Source organism: Somniosus microcephalus, chromosome 6, assembly GCF_052327205.1.
Source record: "Somniosus microcephalus isolate GS21.2 chromosome 6, FLI_Smic_1.0, whole genome shotgun sequence".
NCBI lineage: Eukaryota > Metazoa > Chordata > Chondrichthyes > Squaliformes > Somniosidae > Somniosus > Somniosus microcephalus.
The window spans coordinates 68,812,316-68,830,869 of NC_140992.1; the positions used below are offsets into that span (position 1 = coordinate 68,812,316).

General features: G+C 43.2%; 1 long non-coding RNA gene across 1 annotated transcript; it reads right to left on the minus strand.

The window, feature by feature from the left end:
- Positions 1–241: 241 nt before the first annotated feature.
- Positions 242–18,179, minus strand: LOC147115794 (uncharacterized). Its single transcript, XR_015078589.1, has 5 exons — positions 17,891–18,179; positions 6,984–7,077; positions 4,856–4,974; positions 3,775–3,917; positions 242–1,890 (listed from the first exon to the last, which is right to left on the minus strand). It is a non-coding gene; the product is annotated as an uncharacterized LOC147115794 (long non-coding RNA).
- Between the last annotated feature and the right edge of the window lie 375 nt (positions 18,180–18,554).

Sequence of the window (18,554 nt, forward strand, 5' to 3'; positions counted from 1 at the left end):
CACATGGCGGCCGACCAGGCCTCCGACCCGGACATCCAGGCCTACAGACAGCTGTCACGGGTCTTCAGTTAGTGGACGTCGCATTTGACGATGCCGGCACCACGCTCCTGTGTGACGTCTCCACTGGGCAGCCACGCCCCGTCGTGCCTGACGGGTGGAGACGGCAGGTTTTCGACACCGTCCATAGCCTTTCCCACCCGGGCAGGAAGCCGTCACAGAAGCTGGTGGCGGCTAAGTTCGTCTGGCACGGGCTCAAGAAGGACGTTCGCGACTGGGCCAATACCTGCGTGGTATGCCAGTGCTCTGAAGTGCATCGCCATAATAAGGCCCCGTTGGCGCCTTTCGCAGTGCCCGAGGGGCAGTTCGACCATGTTAACGTGGACCTGGTGGGGCCCCTGCCGCCGTCCCGTGGGTTCACCCACCTCCTCACGATGGTCGACAGAGCCACCCGATGGCCGGAATCCATCCCGCTGTCGTCAACAACGTCCGCCGATGTGGCTCGAGCGTTCATCAACACTTGGGTCGCCCGGTTCGGCGCCCCATCTGACGTCTCCTCCGACCGGAGGCCCCAGTTCACGTCGGAGCTCTGGAACGCTGTCGCCCAAGGCCTCGGTTTGAGACTCCACCGCACCACAGCATATCACCCTCAGGCTAACGGGCTGTGCGAAAGGTTTCATCGCTCCATGAAGGCCGCGCTCCGGGCCAGCCTCCGGGACGACAGTTGGATCGACAGACTCCCGTGGGTCATGCTGGGACTCAGGACCGCCCCCAAGGAGGACCTCCATTCCTCGTCCGCCGAGCTCATCTACGGGCAGCCGCTGCGGGTTCCCGGGGATTTCGTCCCCAACGCCACGGATCCTTGGTCCGCAGCCCGTCAGCGGTCCGCCCTCCTGGACAACGCCAAGGTTTTCGCGCCGGTGCCCACGTCGCAGCACGGTCTCCCTCAGTCCCACGTTCCGCCCGACCTTCGTGCGGCGGAGTACGTTTTTGTCCGCCACGACACCCACCGGGGACCTCTTCACCCACCCTACGACGGACCATCCTGTGTCCTGGAAGCCAGGGACAAGGCCTTCGTGGTGGATGTCGGCGGTAAGCCGGACTACATTTCCGTGGACTGTCTTAAGCCGGCCCACCTGGATCTGGACCGACCCGTTGGCTTGGCTCAGCCCCCGCGGCGGGGCCGACCTCCGGCTTCTGCACCCTCAGTCCACCACTGAGCGCCCGGGGACCCTCCTGCGACCCCCCTGGTCCCCGCCCCGGACTTAAGGAGCCATTTCGGCTGTGTGATCCGGGCCCCTCAATGACTGACATTGCCAGTTCTAGTGAATTCTGTGGGGACATATGTGGCGGAGACCACATAGGGACAGTAACACAATTCACTATGTTTAGCCAATGTTGTTATCGCTCCACGTTATGTATGGAATTTGGTTGGGTTATCGGGGCAGGGTCCCTTTAAGAGTCATCGATTGTGTGATGATGTCATAGCCCTGCGACGAGGCTGAGTCCCTCAGTCCATGCGGAGAGTTAATAAAGCTAACACGCGTTTTTCTTTGCTGCTATGAAAGTCTCGCAGTCTGTTTATTTCCAGCGACTCCTACACCATCATATTTAAAAATAACCCTCACACTTAAGCAGTTAATGATTTCCCCCCATATAATTTATATTTTCCCAGCAAAGTTAAATTGAACATACTTGGATCTATACTTATCCTGAAATTCACAAGGATTCCTTTTCAAAGTAAGTGATTCTATTGGAGTTGGTCCTAGTTCGTAAAGTCCTCTTATTGTCTTTATGTTGTTTTCAGTTAGTGACAAATGTTGGATTTGGGGAATTTTCGGCAGTTGTTTAAAGGATGTTAAATGATTTTTGTTGAGATTAAGTTCTTTACATCTGCAAATATAAAATAAGCAGGTTCAGTTAGAATCTGTAAGACTACCAAATTATATATAAATTCAGATAAACAAAGCAGTATATTCCTTAAATTTCTCAATGGTGAAAGATTGAGATAACTGGTGAACGATAAGGGCCCGTATTTTCTGATTGGAGGCTTCCTGCGTGCGGAGGCCTCCGATCTGGAAACAATCTACGCCCTTACCTGAGGGCTCCAGAGATCCGGCCATTTCCGATCCTGTGCCTCTCCACGACGAAATGCGCAGGGCCCACGTATCCCAGGGGCCCATGCGGTTCACAAGCGTCCCTGGGGTCACGTGGGCCATGGGGAACCAATGAAAGAAGGGAATCTCCTTTCATACTTTTGACAGCTTAGGCCTGACAAAAGTATGAATGGAGATCACTTCAAAAACACATCAAAACATTAAATAATTTTTTTTTAATATTATTTTTTAAATGAGTTAAAATTACATTAAATTAAATATTTTAAACAAAAATATAATTTTTGAAAAAAAAAATTGAAGTTTTTTACAGGGCTAAAAATAAACTTACCTTTTTTAAAAGTATTTTAAAATTGTAATTGAGTGAAAAAATAAATTTGTTTTTACTTTTTTAAACTCTTATGCTGGTAAAAGCAGGCCTTATGGGCGGAACTCTCCACCCGCAGAGGACCCTCTCCAGGGGTGCCGTGCGGACAGATCGGAAGTGTCGGTTTTCAGCGCATGCGCTTTGCATGCTGGAAACCGGCACTTGCGAGGTCCCTACAGGTGTGTACACAGCTCGTACACACCTGTAGGGATCGGAAAATACGCGCCAAGGAGTTGTTAAGAACAAGGCACTAAGGCCAGAACAATGAAACCTTTTGCTCTCTTAACTGAAACCAGAATGACTATTTTCCCAGTAAAGAACTTCAGATCACAAAGGACCACAGACTCAGAAGGGAAACAAACAAGTTTCTGAAGAAGGTTGGTCCTGAATGTAGAAAGAGCAATTGGAAGGTATTTGAACAAATTGTGACTGAAGCTAATGTGGTTAACTCTGTGTGTGATTTCTGAAGGTTAAGGGACAACAGTATAGCTGCTGGTAGTACTAAAGTCTTATCGAGATTAAATCAGAGGGATCTAAGTAAGGGGTATGTACTAATTTATCCAGGCCAAGCTCAGGATAAATACAAATGTCCCTCACCAGAAGGAAGACACCATTAATGATCAATCTAAAAGTGTAAATAGGTAACTTTAAATAACAGTGCCAACCAGTCATAGAAGGTGACGTAATAAAACTCACTACACACTTGGTTTGAGCATAAAGCAAGGCTTTAATCAACTTGTTTCAGAACATGGAGGCCTAGTTGTACTTCACTAGTTCCTTGTCTTACAAAATGCCCCTGGAAAGCTGGGCCCACGCCTGAGTATTTATACTCCTTGGACGGCGCCACCAGCTGGCCATCCAGCGTTATTTCATGAGTAGTTTCTTGATGATGATGAGATTTATAACAGAAGGCTTCAGATGAACCGGTGGACACCGCATGATCATGCTCCATGGTCACCCGGGCACGCACTAGGGATCGAAACAATGGTGTGCAGTTGGAGAGATCTGGCCCATAATTCTATGCATTCTGGAACTGTGGATGGTGGATTTCACCAGGCTCAGGAGCAGAACCCCAAGGGCTCCTGTGATCTTCTTGCCCTGTGATCAGATGATCAAAAGTAAAGAGTGTAGACAAAAAGTGGAGCCAGAAATTCAGGAACAGCCCCTTCAAGTAATAGAAACATGTGGAGCATGTAACGAAGGCCTTAAGATGTTTCTATATAAGTACTAGAATTATTAGAAATAAAATGTTGAAATCTGAGTTAGACATCAAGAGTTAAGCACAGTACTCCCTACCTTGGCAGCCTGATAGAACTAAGATCTGTCAGAAAATTGTCCACCAGCTGAAGCTTTTCCACTCGAATCAACCTGCGAAGAATCTTATAAAAGTTTTCCAACTGATAGGAATCACCAAGACCTTGGTATGACAGGTTTACTTCCTAATTGATAAAATGAAAGATCTGTAAGTTTGCACATTTTGGACACAAAAATACACATGTTTATCACTGAAGCTGAAATGGTTTGGAAAACTCTTAACATTTACCTGTAACTCACAGTATGTTAATGTGATCCTGGTCAATATGAAACAAGTTCACATGAGATATGATCTTACAGTGATTAACATACAGTACAGAAAAATATAACGGTTATCCCAGAGGCAATTTACTGAAGTGGCTTCTAAACTAGTGTCCTGCTACCATTTGATGTCAAAATTTACAATTACCAGTTTTGCTTTAGATTAGAACAAGAATCAGCCAATTATACCATGTAGTTTGTGTTGTTGTAAAGTGGTTTTGACTACTCATTGGTACAAAATGTGGAGTATAGTTACCTGAATCAAATTCAAGCAAGTAATGCGGCAGCATCTCCAGGAGATCATAGAATCATACAGCACAGAAGGTGGCCATTTGGCCCACCGCGCCTGTGCCGGCTCTTTGAAAGAGATAGTCACACACACTGTATCAGCTTCACATCCACTGTGGTATAAACACAAAGCTCTGTTTTTCCTGTCACAAAGCTGAGAGTATAATGTGGGTTTGTTAGTCCCATGTTGCTCTAAGCAACATGGAGCTAACCAAAGTCATCTATAGCATAACGTGCCCATAGTAGGCTTAAAGAAATGTAACTAAAACCTGGGCTCACTTGTTACACCATTTTAACATTTAAGGGCCAATTTTACAGATGTGCATTTCTGATGCGTGAGGCTCTGCCGACAGTATGATTTTGAAATATTGGCCCTTTAGCTCTACTGCAGTATTTTATTTGCTGAAAGTTTTGTAAATGAAAGAAGATTTGGCAATTGAATATGGTAAATATTGTGTAATTTATTAGATTCTTTTACATATGCAAAAAAAATTGTCTTATTGCTGAGTCTCACCAGACAATTCTCCCAGTTTTCCAGTAATCTTTGATCCAGTGCACCTTCGTTCTGTTTTTCCTTTCTCACAGGCGAAACGCTTCCTCTGTCTTTGAAAAACAGATCCTCTGCTGGCGGGCCTATTACATACAGATTTTACTGAATTATATACATTGCTGATTAATTTTATTAAAGACTAATTTTTAAGTCTTTCTGTCTCTATTCACTATGTGCTTTTTAATAATTGGTAGTTTTTATTGTCCCCACAAAATTATCTGTTCATTCAGGAAATTTCTGAGGGTGATTGTAAAAGTGATTTCTACCTTAGTATTAAAATTTGCATGTCTCAAAAAAAAATCCCATAGTGTGGTGACCAGGCGATAATTATCTATATAGTACTGTTACAACATTTACTAATATTTGGAAAATATTTTGCTGAAGTTAAAGCTGGAGTTTAAAACAGGTATATTCAAGTTCATATTATTAAAGTTCCTGAACAATGAATCATGTAAAAAATGTCTGGAGATGAATTGGTCTTTGATGGTAGTGCAAAATAAATGATACTGGCCCGGAATTTGCAGTTGTAATGATGGTGAAACTGTCAGTGCTCACCGTCATTACTGTGTAAAACTGACAGCAACTTCTGGCGCCTGCACACACGCAGTTAAACGTGGAAATCTGGAAGTTGCTGTCAGTGATACCCTGCTCCTCCATAGGGTGCGCTGTTGTAGTCTTCGCAGTTGCAATCAGCACAGAATCAGTGATTTGATGTGAACTTCAACTTTTTATGCACTATTCTCGCTGTAAAAACCATTGAAAAAGTTAAGCCTTGTTGAATGATGTGTAACTGAGTTTTTAATAGTGTACTAAGTCATAATTACTGCAGAACAACCCCTCTGGCCCTGAAAAACTAATTTTAGAATTCTGGAATGTCTTCCATTCCACAATAAAATTCCAAAGATTTTTAAAATAATAAAAATTATTATTTTAATTTTTTTTAAAAGTTTGTTTATGCTACCTTAATCCCATGTGTATGCCCCAATCTTTATTTCACTCTCTGCAAAATGGTTAAAAAGTGAATTATAATCCATTCTTTTTACTTCTTGGTTTGCTGTCTGTGAGAATTCTCAATCTGATAAGCTGCTCAGCCTGCTTGATGACTTCACTGTTCCTCGATGCCAGAGATCCCCTATAGATACCACCAGCATGAAATTGATGACACAATAGGGAAAATTGACGCCTCAGAGCCCACTAAATCTTTGTTAGCAGCTTTCTTCGAGGTCCCTTCACCGCTGACCATAAAATCCGGACCAATGAATCAATAGCCTATTTTATACCCTGAATAGATTTTTTTCTATTGACTTCAATAGAAAAGAGAGTCAGGCAGGGTGTAAAATAGGCTCCCAATTCCCTATCACCCATTTTGTGCTACCATCGAAGACCAATTTCACCCCCTATATATTTTATATTTTAATGCAGAAAGCTAATATTGTATTGAAGCAAAGTATTCATTAACAAGTGTAAAACATTCCATCTGTTTTATGCATTGTCCATAAAATCCTGCAACATTTTCAGGGTGTGCTCCATAGGAGGGATTAGGGGCTGGAGGGGAGGGAATTGGGGCCTTGGAGGAAAGATCAGGGGCCTGGATCTTGGGACCAGGCTGGAGGGCTCATGGTCAGGGGCCTGGATCTTGGGACCAGGAGTAGCGGTGATAGGGATGCTGATTGTAGTGAGTACTTACCTCTTATTTAGGTGATGCTTAGGGTTGGTTTTCCTAAGCCAAACCAATGTTGCAGGATATGCAAAGGACCTAACGCCTAATTCAGGCATGGGTGACGGACGCCTCTAGTTTGTCCTTACCCAATAAGGTGGGCGATGCACTTGCAACCGGAAGTGTGCACTCACTTCCTGCCCACCATTTGGGACTGTAGGAGGCCACGTGGCCCCTGAGAAATGAGCACTACACAGCTCAATTTAATCCCCATTGTCTATGCAATATTTTTGAAAGTAATTTGTAGATCTTAAAGTTATTGGCCTTACCTTGTAGTAATGCAGCAGCTTTTGTGCCTGTTAAATTGTACACTGTTTTGGTTACATTTTATTATTTTTATAATCTTTAGGGTTTCTTTTTTGATATTGATGTTACCTGTTCTGACTCTGGGACAATGAAGCTGAGTGCCTTTGATGTTATTTCCTTCGAGCTCATGCCAGGTTCTGAACTTGAATTTATCGGATGGTAGCTTTGAAACATTGGCAAAGAAGTTCAGAGATTTTCATTATACTGTATTTGAATATTAATCAAGTAGTCATTACACTTCAGTAATCTAGTATGAAAAAGTCTATTTAAAATGACACAAAATATTCTATAAGTAATTTTAAGTGAATTCAGAAAAATATCAACAATAGCTTTCTTGACTGTATAATTAAAATATGTATAATTTACCTTCAGGCTCCTCACAGATATAATTTTTCTAATATAAGATTTCCTGTTATAAAATTGTAGATAGTATGGTAATGATATTTCAAAAGATTTGCATTACACTGAAATTAGAAAGTCAATATGAAAAATGTCATAACATGCAATGAGTACCACACCGCCTGATTCCCCAAAGCCTCTCCATCACCTATAAGGTACAAGTCAGGGGTGACCCAATACTCTCCACTTGCCTGGATGGGTGCAGTTGCAACAACACTCAAGAAGCTTGACACCATCCAGGACTTCATCCACTAGCCTAAACTTCCGTTCCCTCCACCATCGGTGTACCACCAGTTGAAGGTGCACTATCTACAGGATGCACTGCAGCAACTCACCAATGATTCTTTGACACCAAAACCCATGACCTCCATCAAAAGAAAAGAAAAAAAGACTTGCATTTATATAGCGCCTTTCACGATCACCAGACGTCCCAAAGCGCTTTACAGCTAATGAAGTACTTTTTGAAGTGTTGTAATGTAGGAAACGTGGCAGCCAATTTGCGCACAGAAAGTTGTGTGTGTGAAGTCCCACTCCAGAGACCTGAGCACAAAAACCTAGGCTGACACTCCAGTGCAGTACTGAGGGAGTGCTGCACTGTCAGAGATGCTGTCTTTCAGATGAGATTTTAAACTGAGGCCCTGTCTGCCCTCTTAGGTGGACATAAAAGATCCCATGGCACTCTTTCAAAGAAAAGCAGGGGAGTTATCCCCGGTGTCCTGGCCAATATTCATCCCTCAATCAAAGTCACTGAAACAGATTATCTGGTCATTATTACATTGCTGTTTGTGGGAGCTTGCTGTGTGCAAATTGGCTACCACGTTTCCTACATTACAACAGTAATTATACTTCAAAAAGTACATCATTGGCTGTAAAGCACTTTGGGACATCTGGTGGTCATGAAAGGCGCTATATATATGCAAGACTTTCTTTCTTCTTCCTTTCTCTAGAAAAGTTTAGACTTTGGAGTGATTTTATTGATGTATTTAAAATGATGAATAGACATGTGACTGATTATTTGAATCAGGTAAGTTAAGGATGAAGGGATAATTACTAGTCCTAGCCTTTTTTGGGCTACCCCGGATCAGGCGTAGTCCCCAGATGTTCACCTTCAACTAAAGTTAGAGGTAGCTGCATCCTATAGGCGCTTAATTGGGTCTAAAGGTCCAGACTATCTCTCCCTAAAGGAAGGGAACAACCTGAAGATGTTATCATCCTCCAGATAGCACTTTTAATAAGTTTAACTAGACTGTAACCTTCCAGATATTATGGAGGTCCATAAAACTCCCCCAGAATTCTGCAACTCCTCACCAAAGGGTGTACAGAGATTGAGTTCGCAAGTTTGATACAGAAGTGCTATGTGAGACAATTCTAAAAGTATATAGATTTATTAACGAACCAACATGCAGTTAACAGCTGGTGAGTCAATCACAACTTTAACAGTTCCAAAAACAAATAGCTAACAATTCTTATCATCAGAGATCCTTATTTTCAAACCTTAGCTTCATTACATTTTTACATTTCTACTTATTCTTAATCCAGGATATCCACCAAAATCCTAAGATTCAAAGAGTTGTAGGCTTACAGAGTGGTTCTGAAGCTGAGAATCGCTTTGCCCCTTCCAGTGACTTCTGTCTTCTGTCTTCCTATTTGAAAGTTCTATATTTTATACTCTTTTTTTCAGTGGTATATCCTTTGATGTTCTCTGCTGATGTAAGCTAATTATCTCTAGTCATTTTTCTGTTGACTTCTTTCTATTCTTACTGTCAATTAAGCTGTTAGCTTGCAGAACTCTGTCTGCTGTGTAGGTGTTCAAAACTTATAAAGACAATATGACAACAGTGGTGCATCTATTGATGTCATATTTACAAAGTCTTCTGTTAGTATCTTTTACAACATGTAAATTAAAAACACCTCAACCGAGTACATGATTGTCTTCCTAGCTACCTTCGTTGGTTGTATTACAGACTTCGTGTCTCCTTGTTTCATTTGATGTCATATTTATGAAGGCATATGTTTCTTTAATGTTCTGTGTTTCTGTTTCCCAAAGTGTTGGTTTATGACACCTTAACATTATACCATTGTGCTCTTTCATGTGCCTGTTTACAAAGTGTTGGTTTAAAACAATTTAACTGGGTATATTTCTGGAAGCTCTAACTCTTTGCTTCAATAGGGCTACCGTTTCAGAGTCAACAACTGATTCTTATCTCAAAAGCCTGTATGGTGTTTACAGCTCAGTGTCGTTGAGGCTTTTAGATTTTTAAACCCAGTTTGTCATGTTTTAATAAAGTCAGAATTCTGTTCATAGGATGGTGTATTTTTCTGAATAGGTATGGCTTATTCCTTCACAAGGAGAACAAGGGAATATGCATATAAGCTACATAAGCATTGAATTAGGTTTATCCCAGAGGATTATTGACCTTTGTAATAGGTTGCCGGCTCCTGCGGTGCACTGCAGCAACTCGCCAAAGCTTCTTCAACAGCACCTTCCAAACCCGCGACCTCTACCACTTAGAAGGACAAGGGCAGCAGACGCATGGGAACATCACCACCTACAAGTTCCCCTCCAAGCCACACACCATCCTGACTTGGACCTGTATCGCCGTTCCTTCACTGTCGCTGGGCCAAAATCCTGGAACTCCCTTCCTAACAGCATTGTGGGTGTACCTACACCATATGGACTGCAGCAGTTCAAGAAGGTGGCTCACCACCATCTTCTCAAGGGCAATTAGGGATGGGCACTAAATGCAAGCCAAGCCAGCCAGCGACGCCCACATCCCATCAATGAATATTTTTTTTTTTTTTAATGTTCAGAAGTACGCTGGGCAAGTTCTTGGAAATGGCTGATATCGCTGCATACAAAAGCTAGTTGCGATGTTAAGTAATGTACCTCGTTGTTATTGTTATTTACTGGAACTTGTCTTCAGGGATCAGAGAGGAAGTTCGCAAATTTCATGGATTTTTGGATTTTTAACCCTTATTAAAAACTGAACAGGCTGTTTGAGGGGGAGGAGCAGTGTAAAACCCACTCAAGCTGGAGATGACTCATTCGTATGGAAACAAACTGTCTTGGGAACGATGGCCGAGAGGCCCACTCCCAAGTCTTGATTAACAAGGCTGATGACTCATTGTTCTAGTCAAGATGAACTCGTTAAGTTAATTGGCAGGAAGATCGAAAAGAGATAAAAAAAAACATTTCAAACCATTCCAGAGATCAAAAACCCATTCCCCCAGGCCATGTGTCCATTAAAACCACAGACAACGGTTTGTGTATTGGAGGGGTATAAAAAGAGCAGTTTGGATAGCTCTCTCTCTCTCTCCTGCCCTCCACACAACATAACATCAAGAAGAGCTAAGCCTTGCTCTTCCAACCGAGACAAACGTTGACTAAGGCTGGGACTCACATGCCGCAAGGCTGGTACAGAACCAGGTAGCCGAGACGTACGGGAGGAAGCTGCATGCAAGATAAAAGTCAAAATGGATGCTGTACAAGTCCACATGGCTGAATAAAGTGACTAGCTCAAGCTAGCTGTTCATAATGAAAACGACTAGTTATTAATGAACATAACATGGTACCAGGATTGGTAAAATCTGCTGAAAATTGTGAAATGCGACATGGAGTCTTTGAAGCCACTGGAGGGTTTAAAACTCATGGGGAATGTCAACTACAATTGGCGGACTTTCAAACAACAATTCAAACTCTACATTGCTGCCATCGGATTTGGTACGAAGCCAGACGCAAGGAAAATAGCATTGCTGCTCACAGTTGCAGGCCCGCAGGCGCTAGAGGTATTTAATACATTTGTATTTGATCCAGAGCAGGACAGAAAAAAATTGGACGATGTGCTAAAGAAATTTGATGCACATTGTTCTCCCAAAAAGAATGAGATCTTTGAGAGATACGTGTTCCGTTCACGGACACAGCAGCAAAATGAGACTTTTGATAGCTTTATGACCGATCTGAAACTGAAAGCACAGACATGTAATTTCTCTGAACTGAAATCATCCATGATTCGTGACCAGATTGTGTTTGGTATTCATGATAAAAACGTCAGGGAACATCTGTTGAGAGAAACCGAACTAACATTGGAGAATGCTGTGAAAATATGCCAAGCCAGTGAGCTAACTCAAAAGCACGCGAAAACTTTCAGTGAAATCAATAATAATGCGATTGTAGTAAGTGATAGTGCTGCTGTCGGTGCTGTGTCCTACAAGGGGAAGAAAAAGGGGCAGAACAGAAATGAAAAGCAATCGGAGGAAGGAATTTTTAATTGTAAACGCTGTGGTTACAAACACCAGTCACGACAATGCCCAGCGTTTCGAAAAATGTGCACAAAATGTCATGGAAAGAATCACTTTGCCAAACAATGCTTTTCAAAAGTAAAAACTAAGAAAGGGCAATGAGTTAATGTGATTGAGGACACTGATTTAAGTGAGACATTTTCTGTAGGAATGGTGTCATGTGACAATATCGAAAGGATACAGAAAATGTGCAGCCCTCAGAAATGGACAATGCTGAACATAAAGTTAATGCAGTACAAGATGACAAATGGATGATCCCGCTGCAGGTAAATGGAGCATTAGTTACATTGAAACTAGACACTGGGGCAAAAGCAAACTTAATCAGTATGAGTGACATTAAAAATATGAAAGAAAAGCCCAAAATACAGAAAAAGCCAGTACTACTGAAGAACTAAAATGGACAGAAAATAGATAGCTTAGGTGTATGCAGACTTAAAGTGACAGTAAAAGACAAAGCGCATCATCTCATGTTTTCTGTTATGGCTGAAGGACTTGATTCACTACTAGGTGACAAAGTTTGTGAGGACTTAGAACTGGTCAGGAGAGTCTACCGTATAAACTGTGCCATAAGCAGACCAGATGACTCGGTGGATTCTGTAGTGAGTAATTTCCAGGATGTGTTCAAAGATTTGGAGTTCTACCATTCACTTACAAGATCCAGCTAAAGGAGAATGCTCAGCCAGTGGTACATGCTCCATGGAGAGTTCCAGCACCCCTGCGTGACCGGCTCAAGAAAGAACTGGACAGAATGACCACACTAGGAGTCATCAGGAAAGTTGAAGACTGGGTTAATTCCATGGTATGTGTAAAGAAAAAGAACAATGATTTAAGAATATGCATGGATCCAAAGGACTTAAATGCAAACATAAAACGTGAACACTACCAGATTCCCAAGCAAGAAGAAATCACCAGTGAAATGTCAGGTGCCAGATACTTCACAAAGCTCAATGCCTCACAAGGATTTTGGCAACCACAACTGGATGAAGAAAGGACCAAATACTGTACCTTCAACACACCATTTGGCAGGTATTGTTTCCTCAGAATGCCTTTCGGGATAATATCTGCATCTGAAATCTTTCATAGAGCGATGGAACACATAATTGAAGGTCTGGAAGGAGTTCGGGTCTATGTTGATGGCATCATCATCTGGGACTCCACACTGAAAGAACACAATGAGAGACTGACTAAAGTGCTACAGAGCATACGCCAGAATGGACTGAAGCTCAACAAAGCCAAGTTTCAGTTTGGTGTCCAGGAAGTCACTTTCCTAGGAGATAATATATCTGGTAAAGGAATAGAGCCAGATATGGAAAAAGTAAACACCATACTCAACATGCCCCGACCCACTGACAAAAAAGGAGTGCTACGTATCATGGGGATGATAAACTTCATTGGAAAATTCATTCCTAACTTGTCAGCCAAGACAGCCTGTCTGCAAGACCTGCTACGTAAAACAAATGAGTTCACATGGACAGAAAGACATGAACAAGAGTGGATGAACCTTAAAACAGTGCTGACAACCATACCTGTACTCACCTGGATGAACCTTAAAACAGTGCTGACAACCACACCTGTACTCACCTTTTTTGACCCAACAAAGTGAATCAAAGTGTCAATGGATGCATCAAAAGATGGCCTAGGCGCGGTCTAGCTACAAGCAGAAGGTGAAGATTGGAAGCCTGTTGCCTATGCCTCCAGGTCTATGACTGTTTCTGAGTGTTGATACGCCCAGATTGAAAAGGAATGTCTAGGCTTGGTAGTTGGACTAGAAAAGTTCCATGGCTACATATATGGACTTCCCACCTTCACAGTTGAGACAGACCACTGCCCACTGGTTGCCATCATAAAAAAAAATCTGAATGAGATGTCTCCAAGGATTCAACGACTCATGATGAAGCTGCAAAGATATGACTTTGAACTGATCTACACACCAGGCAAACACACAGGCCTAGAAATTCAGTGCCCTTAGCGCCGATTTTGCGGCGCTAGAGGGCCTAGCGCTGCAATTGGCGCCAGCGCCTAAATTGCCTGGGGCCCTTCCGCCGCGGTAGACCGGTAGCGCTGCGCCGGCACCGATGACGTCATCGGTGTGCGCAGCGTCCCGGTTGCCATGGTAACCCGCCCGAACTGGGAAATTGACTTGCGGCCGCCTCGCCCGTGGCAGCCGCAAGCAACGTTCTGGCAGAGGTGCCTTGCACAAGTTTGCGCCAGCGCATTAAAGGCCCCGCGGCGGCCGGCCGCTTTCCCGCCGCCCGCCTGGCCGCAGCTCCCTCCCCGGACTTCCCCCCCCCCCCCGGAACAGAAGCAAGCCCGGCACTTGTCCGAGGTGCCGGGCTCATTTTTAATAAGATTATCGCGGGCTGCGGCCGGGTGCAGGCAGGTCCTCCTTAAGGGAAGGAGGAGGCCTGCACTTCCCGAACCTGCCGCACTGCAGCGGGCGCCGCAGCGCCGGAATAGCGCCGAAATTCAGCGCATAGCGCCAGTTTTCAGGCGCTAACAGCTTTCAGCAGCGCCGGCAGCCGTTTGGGCGCAGAAGTAGTGAATTTTTGGCCTGACCAGCGCGACTTAGCTCCGGCACTAACTTCCGGCGCTAAAGCCGTTGCTGCGCCAAAACCCAATTTCTAGGCCACAGTGTTAGCAGATGCACTATCCTGAGCACCCACAATGAGTCATGTGAGCTCTACTGAAGAAGACGTGGATGTTCATGTGAGTATGGTCACTGCTGCGCTGCCCATGTCAGACACAAAACCAAAGCAAATAGCAGAAGAAACAGTAAAAGATACAGTGTTACAAACAGTAATAGAGAACATTCACCATGGTTGGCCAAAAGGTTCCTGTCCAAAGTACTTTCACATAAGGTCAGAATTGAGTGTCGCAAGTGGACTATTACTAAAACAGAACAGAATAGTCATTCCACAGGCTCTACGTCGAGACATGCTCAAAAGGATTCATGAGGGACACCTCGGAATTGAAAAATGCAAAAGGAGGGCAAGAGACACTGTTTATTGGCCTGGCATAAATAAGGACATTGAGAACATGATAGGCAAATGTGAGACATGTCAGAAACACCAAAACAAACAAGCAAAGGAACCAATGATAGTAGCTGACTTACCAAAAGCACCATGGCAAAAGGTTGGTGTGGACCTCTTTCATTTGCATGGTAAAGAATATCTAATAGTGATTGACTACTATTCCAACTATCCTGAGATGGCGCTGCTCTCAAGCACCACAGCAAACAGTGTCATAATGCATGTGAAATCCATCTTCGCCAGACATGGAATTCCCAGGATTGCCGTTAGCGACAATGGTCCGTGCTTCAACTGTAAGGAGTGGCAACAGTTTGCAGCACAATATGACTTTCAGCACATCACATCCAGTCCTTTGTATGCTCAGTCGAATGGTAAGGCAGAAAAAGGCATTCAAGTTGTCAAACAGCTACTGAAGAAAGCGACAGAAAGCAAGTCTGATCCTTATCTTGCCCTGCTGAGCTACCGAGCCTCACCTTTAGACTCTGGTTCTTCACCTGCTGAACTCCTAATGGGTTGCACGTTGCGTACCACGCTACCCTGCTGTGCAAAAGAAAAGCAGAGTAAGGAACTAAGACAGAGACTTCAACTGTTAAAGCTGAAACAGAAATCAAACTATGACAAGTCATCCAAAACTCTGAAACCATTGACAAGGGATGATGTTGTCAGGATTGAGGATCCAGATGCATGGAACAGGAAAGCTACAGTTCTTGAGGAAGTAGGACCAAGGCCATACACTGTTAGAACTGAGGAAGGACAGATTCTCAGGAGGAACCGCCGTTCCCTCCTAAAAACACAAGCGACTATCCAAGAGCAGATTGATGACAATGCCGCAACTGCATCTTGTCAATCACCACCAGAACAATCTAACACAAACACACATACAGGCTCTCATGAAAACACATCAGACTTACCCGTGCTGAGAAGATCCATACGTGAAGTAAAGAAGCCTGATAGACTTAATCTTTGAGTACAAAGAAAACTATATTGAAAATGTATTGACTGTTGTGAAGATGTTTATGTTGTTATGATTGATTGATATTGATTTTGTTTAACCTCAAAGAAAGGGGGATGTAATGATCAGTAACCTGTCATTCTAGAATGGTACACTAGGTGGAGCTGTAGAGCTGTATGTATATAAGACTAGGCTACCCACAAGGCAGTAGTCAAGATGGATGCTGTACAAGTCCACATGGCTGAATAAAGTGACTAGCTCAAGCTAGCTGTTCATAATAAGAATGTCTATTTATTTATGAACATAACAGGTTGTACTGTTTTAAACTGTACTGTTGTGTTCACACTGCTTGTACTGTATGCGAGTGGAATGGTTTTTGTTAACCTTAATAAACACTGTACGGGTGAGCCCGAAAATGCTGTCCATGTTCAAATCTGTCCTCAGTAGTTCCTATCATCCAGAACTTGTAGTAAGGGGGTTTGCATGCTTGCTACGGGCGGGGCGAAACCACTTACAATAATTGGCGATTGCGGTAGGGGCCATAGGAAATTGGCCACCGCAAAAACCAGTTACACCCAGAATTTTTTTTTCCGATTTGGTCTAGAGTTTTTTTAAATCAGTTTTCAGCCTCTCCGAGGAGGTTACATGGCTGCTAGTAGGCGGGAAATATTGGGGGTCATGCTGCTTATTGCAACATGACTAAATGGGACAGACTCAATGGAACAGCTGATCCTTTTCTGTCCTTTTTGTATGTTCATAAGTAGCTACATATACATATTTTAATAAATCACAACTACCTTCCTTGTATAAACATTTTACAGTATTTAATACCTGCAGCCATATAATGCATAACTTGCTGTGGTTCATCACATAACTTGTAATCTTTTGCCTGATCAAGCATTTCCAAGTCTATTATAATTGAAACCTGTCCAAGCACCTTTAATATGCATTCCTCAGGCTAGGGGAGTTATCTAAAGTGGTTAAACTTGGCATCCACGCAAAGCTTTGATTTTAATGAAAGATATCCTGCAGCATTAGAAAAGGGAACAACAAAAAAGGAAAATGCCGAAATACAGTGAATGGGGGCATTCAACAACTAAAAAGATAAGGAAATCCCTCTCTATATCATGTCCCAATATGAAAAGTGCCTCTCATCAGCTTGTCAGAGGTACAAACCCAAATAAATCTTAGATAGGAACTGAGACTTGCTGAAAATCAAACTGTTTTCAGCATTAAGCTTAACTCCATTATCCTTCCTCTTGAGAAAGACAGATTACCTTCTCTTGTGTTGTTCAGCACCACATATGCTGAAAAGTCAGCTGAAATACAAGGTTAGATATGGTGAAACAAAAAGCAAAAACCTCAGTTGCTGGAATGATATGGTGGAGGGCAAGGGGAAGTGTTAATTTTCACCTTCACAACCCGGGGTGGTGGACTGTCGGAGTGGATCACTCGCCCATTGTAGAACCCATCCCATTTTCATTTTGATTGATCTCAATGGAGATGAAAACAGGGCTGGTTCCATAACGGGTGAGTGATCTGCTTTGCTAGTTTACAGCACACATCCTGATCCACACTCAATCCTGATTGCCCATCACCTCTATCATTGTTGACTTACATTAGCTCTCCCGTCCCCAAAATATTACATTTCAAATCCTTGTCCTGCTCAGAGCCTTTTGTATTTGTTTCATAATAAAAACTTCAGCAACTAGAAAAATGGACTGTTTACAACAGTTTTGTTAATTATTGATAGGAGAAATAAGTCCAGATGGATTTTTCTGCAGCTGCAATGGCTAAGCTTTTATTTTCCTTCATGTTCCTTTTTCTTTTGATCTGTGAGGAATTTGCTGTCCTGCAGCTAATGCATAATGCATTAAGATATCTTGAGTGCATTTCTAAAGCAATATATAGTACAGTTATTGGAGACACGATAGCCATCCTATACGAGATTGTGGCCGAGAAATTAAATCGAGCCGTGCTATTTATCTGGTGCTAAATGGGCACGTAAGTGTCCAATATGGTGGGCAGGAAGCATGTGCTCATTATGAGCCAGAAGTCTGCCGCCTGCCATATTGGATACGGCTTCTCTGTAAGGTGTCCAGGGCGCAAGCCAGAACTATAGTAAACACTGAATAATGTATTTAAATTAGGGTCCTGAGTTTGTTGGAGGGCCCTTATCTGATATTGGCAAGCCCCAGCGGACTCCCCACATGATAAACTTGCCCAGCAACTTGTGGCACTAACAGGCAGGAAGGACCCTTCACCGGCACCTTATAGAGGGATCATGCAATACTTACAGGTTAGTTGCTGGCTTGTCATTTCAGGCTGCTGGTTATCCGACTCTGGAAACTTAATTTTTACTGCTGAGAAGCAGATTTGTATGGTGTTGCACTGTTTGTGGCTCCCTTCTAAACAGTTTAACTGCAGTCATGGGTGGTTTGGTAGAGCTGCCTTTAGGGCTTGAGGAGGGCAGGGAACAGCAAGGAAGACAGCAGAGAGCAGGAGCAGCTGTGACAAGAAGAAGGAGGAGGACGGCACTGTGCAGGAGGCCATGCTGACAGTGGGCATTCAGTGGTCACTTCTCCTACATAAACTCTTCGGAGGAAAGTAACTGATTACTGTTGCATCAAAAGTAGCCCCGATAGGTCCAATGTCCACTTCTAGAAAATGGCAAGGATTCAAACATCCCACTCTGTGCTGAGATCGCCCCACAATGCACCTCCTCTGGCTATGTGAGGCTGTACTATTTAAAGTGAACAACATTTCTGTGGAATCTCCTGATTGCTGCATGAAAGTAGAGATCCTTAAATCAGGTGGCAATTTGAGGCACACATTCCTTACATGACTGAAGGCAGGGTGAGCATTTTGAACTTCTCCAAATTATTAATCCCAGTTTTTAAAACCAATAGGGCTAAAAATTGGGTAGCGCCCCAATTGGGGTGCTAACTCCCCAGAAAAAGT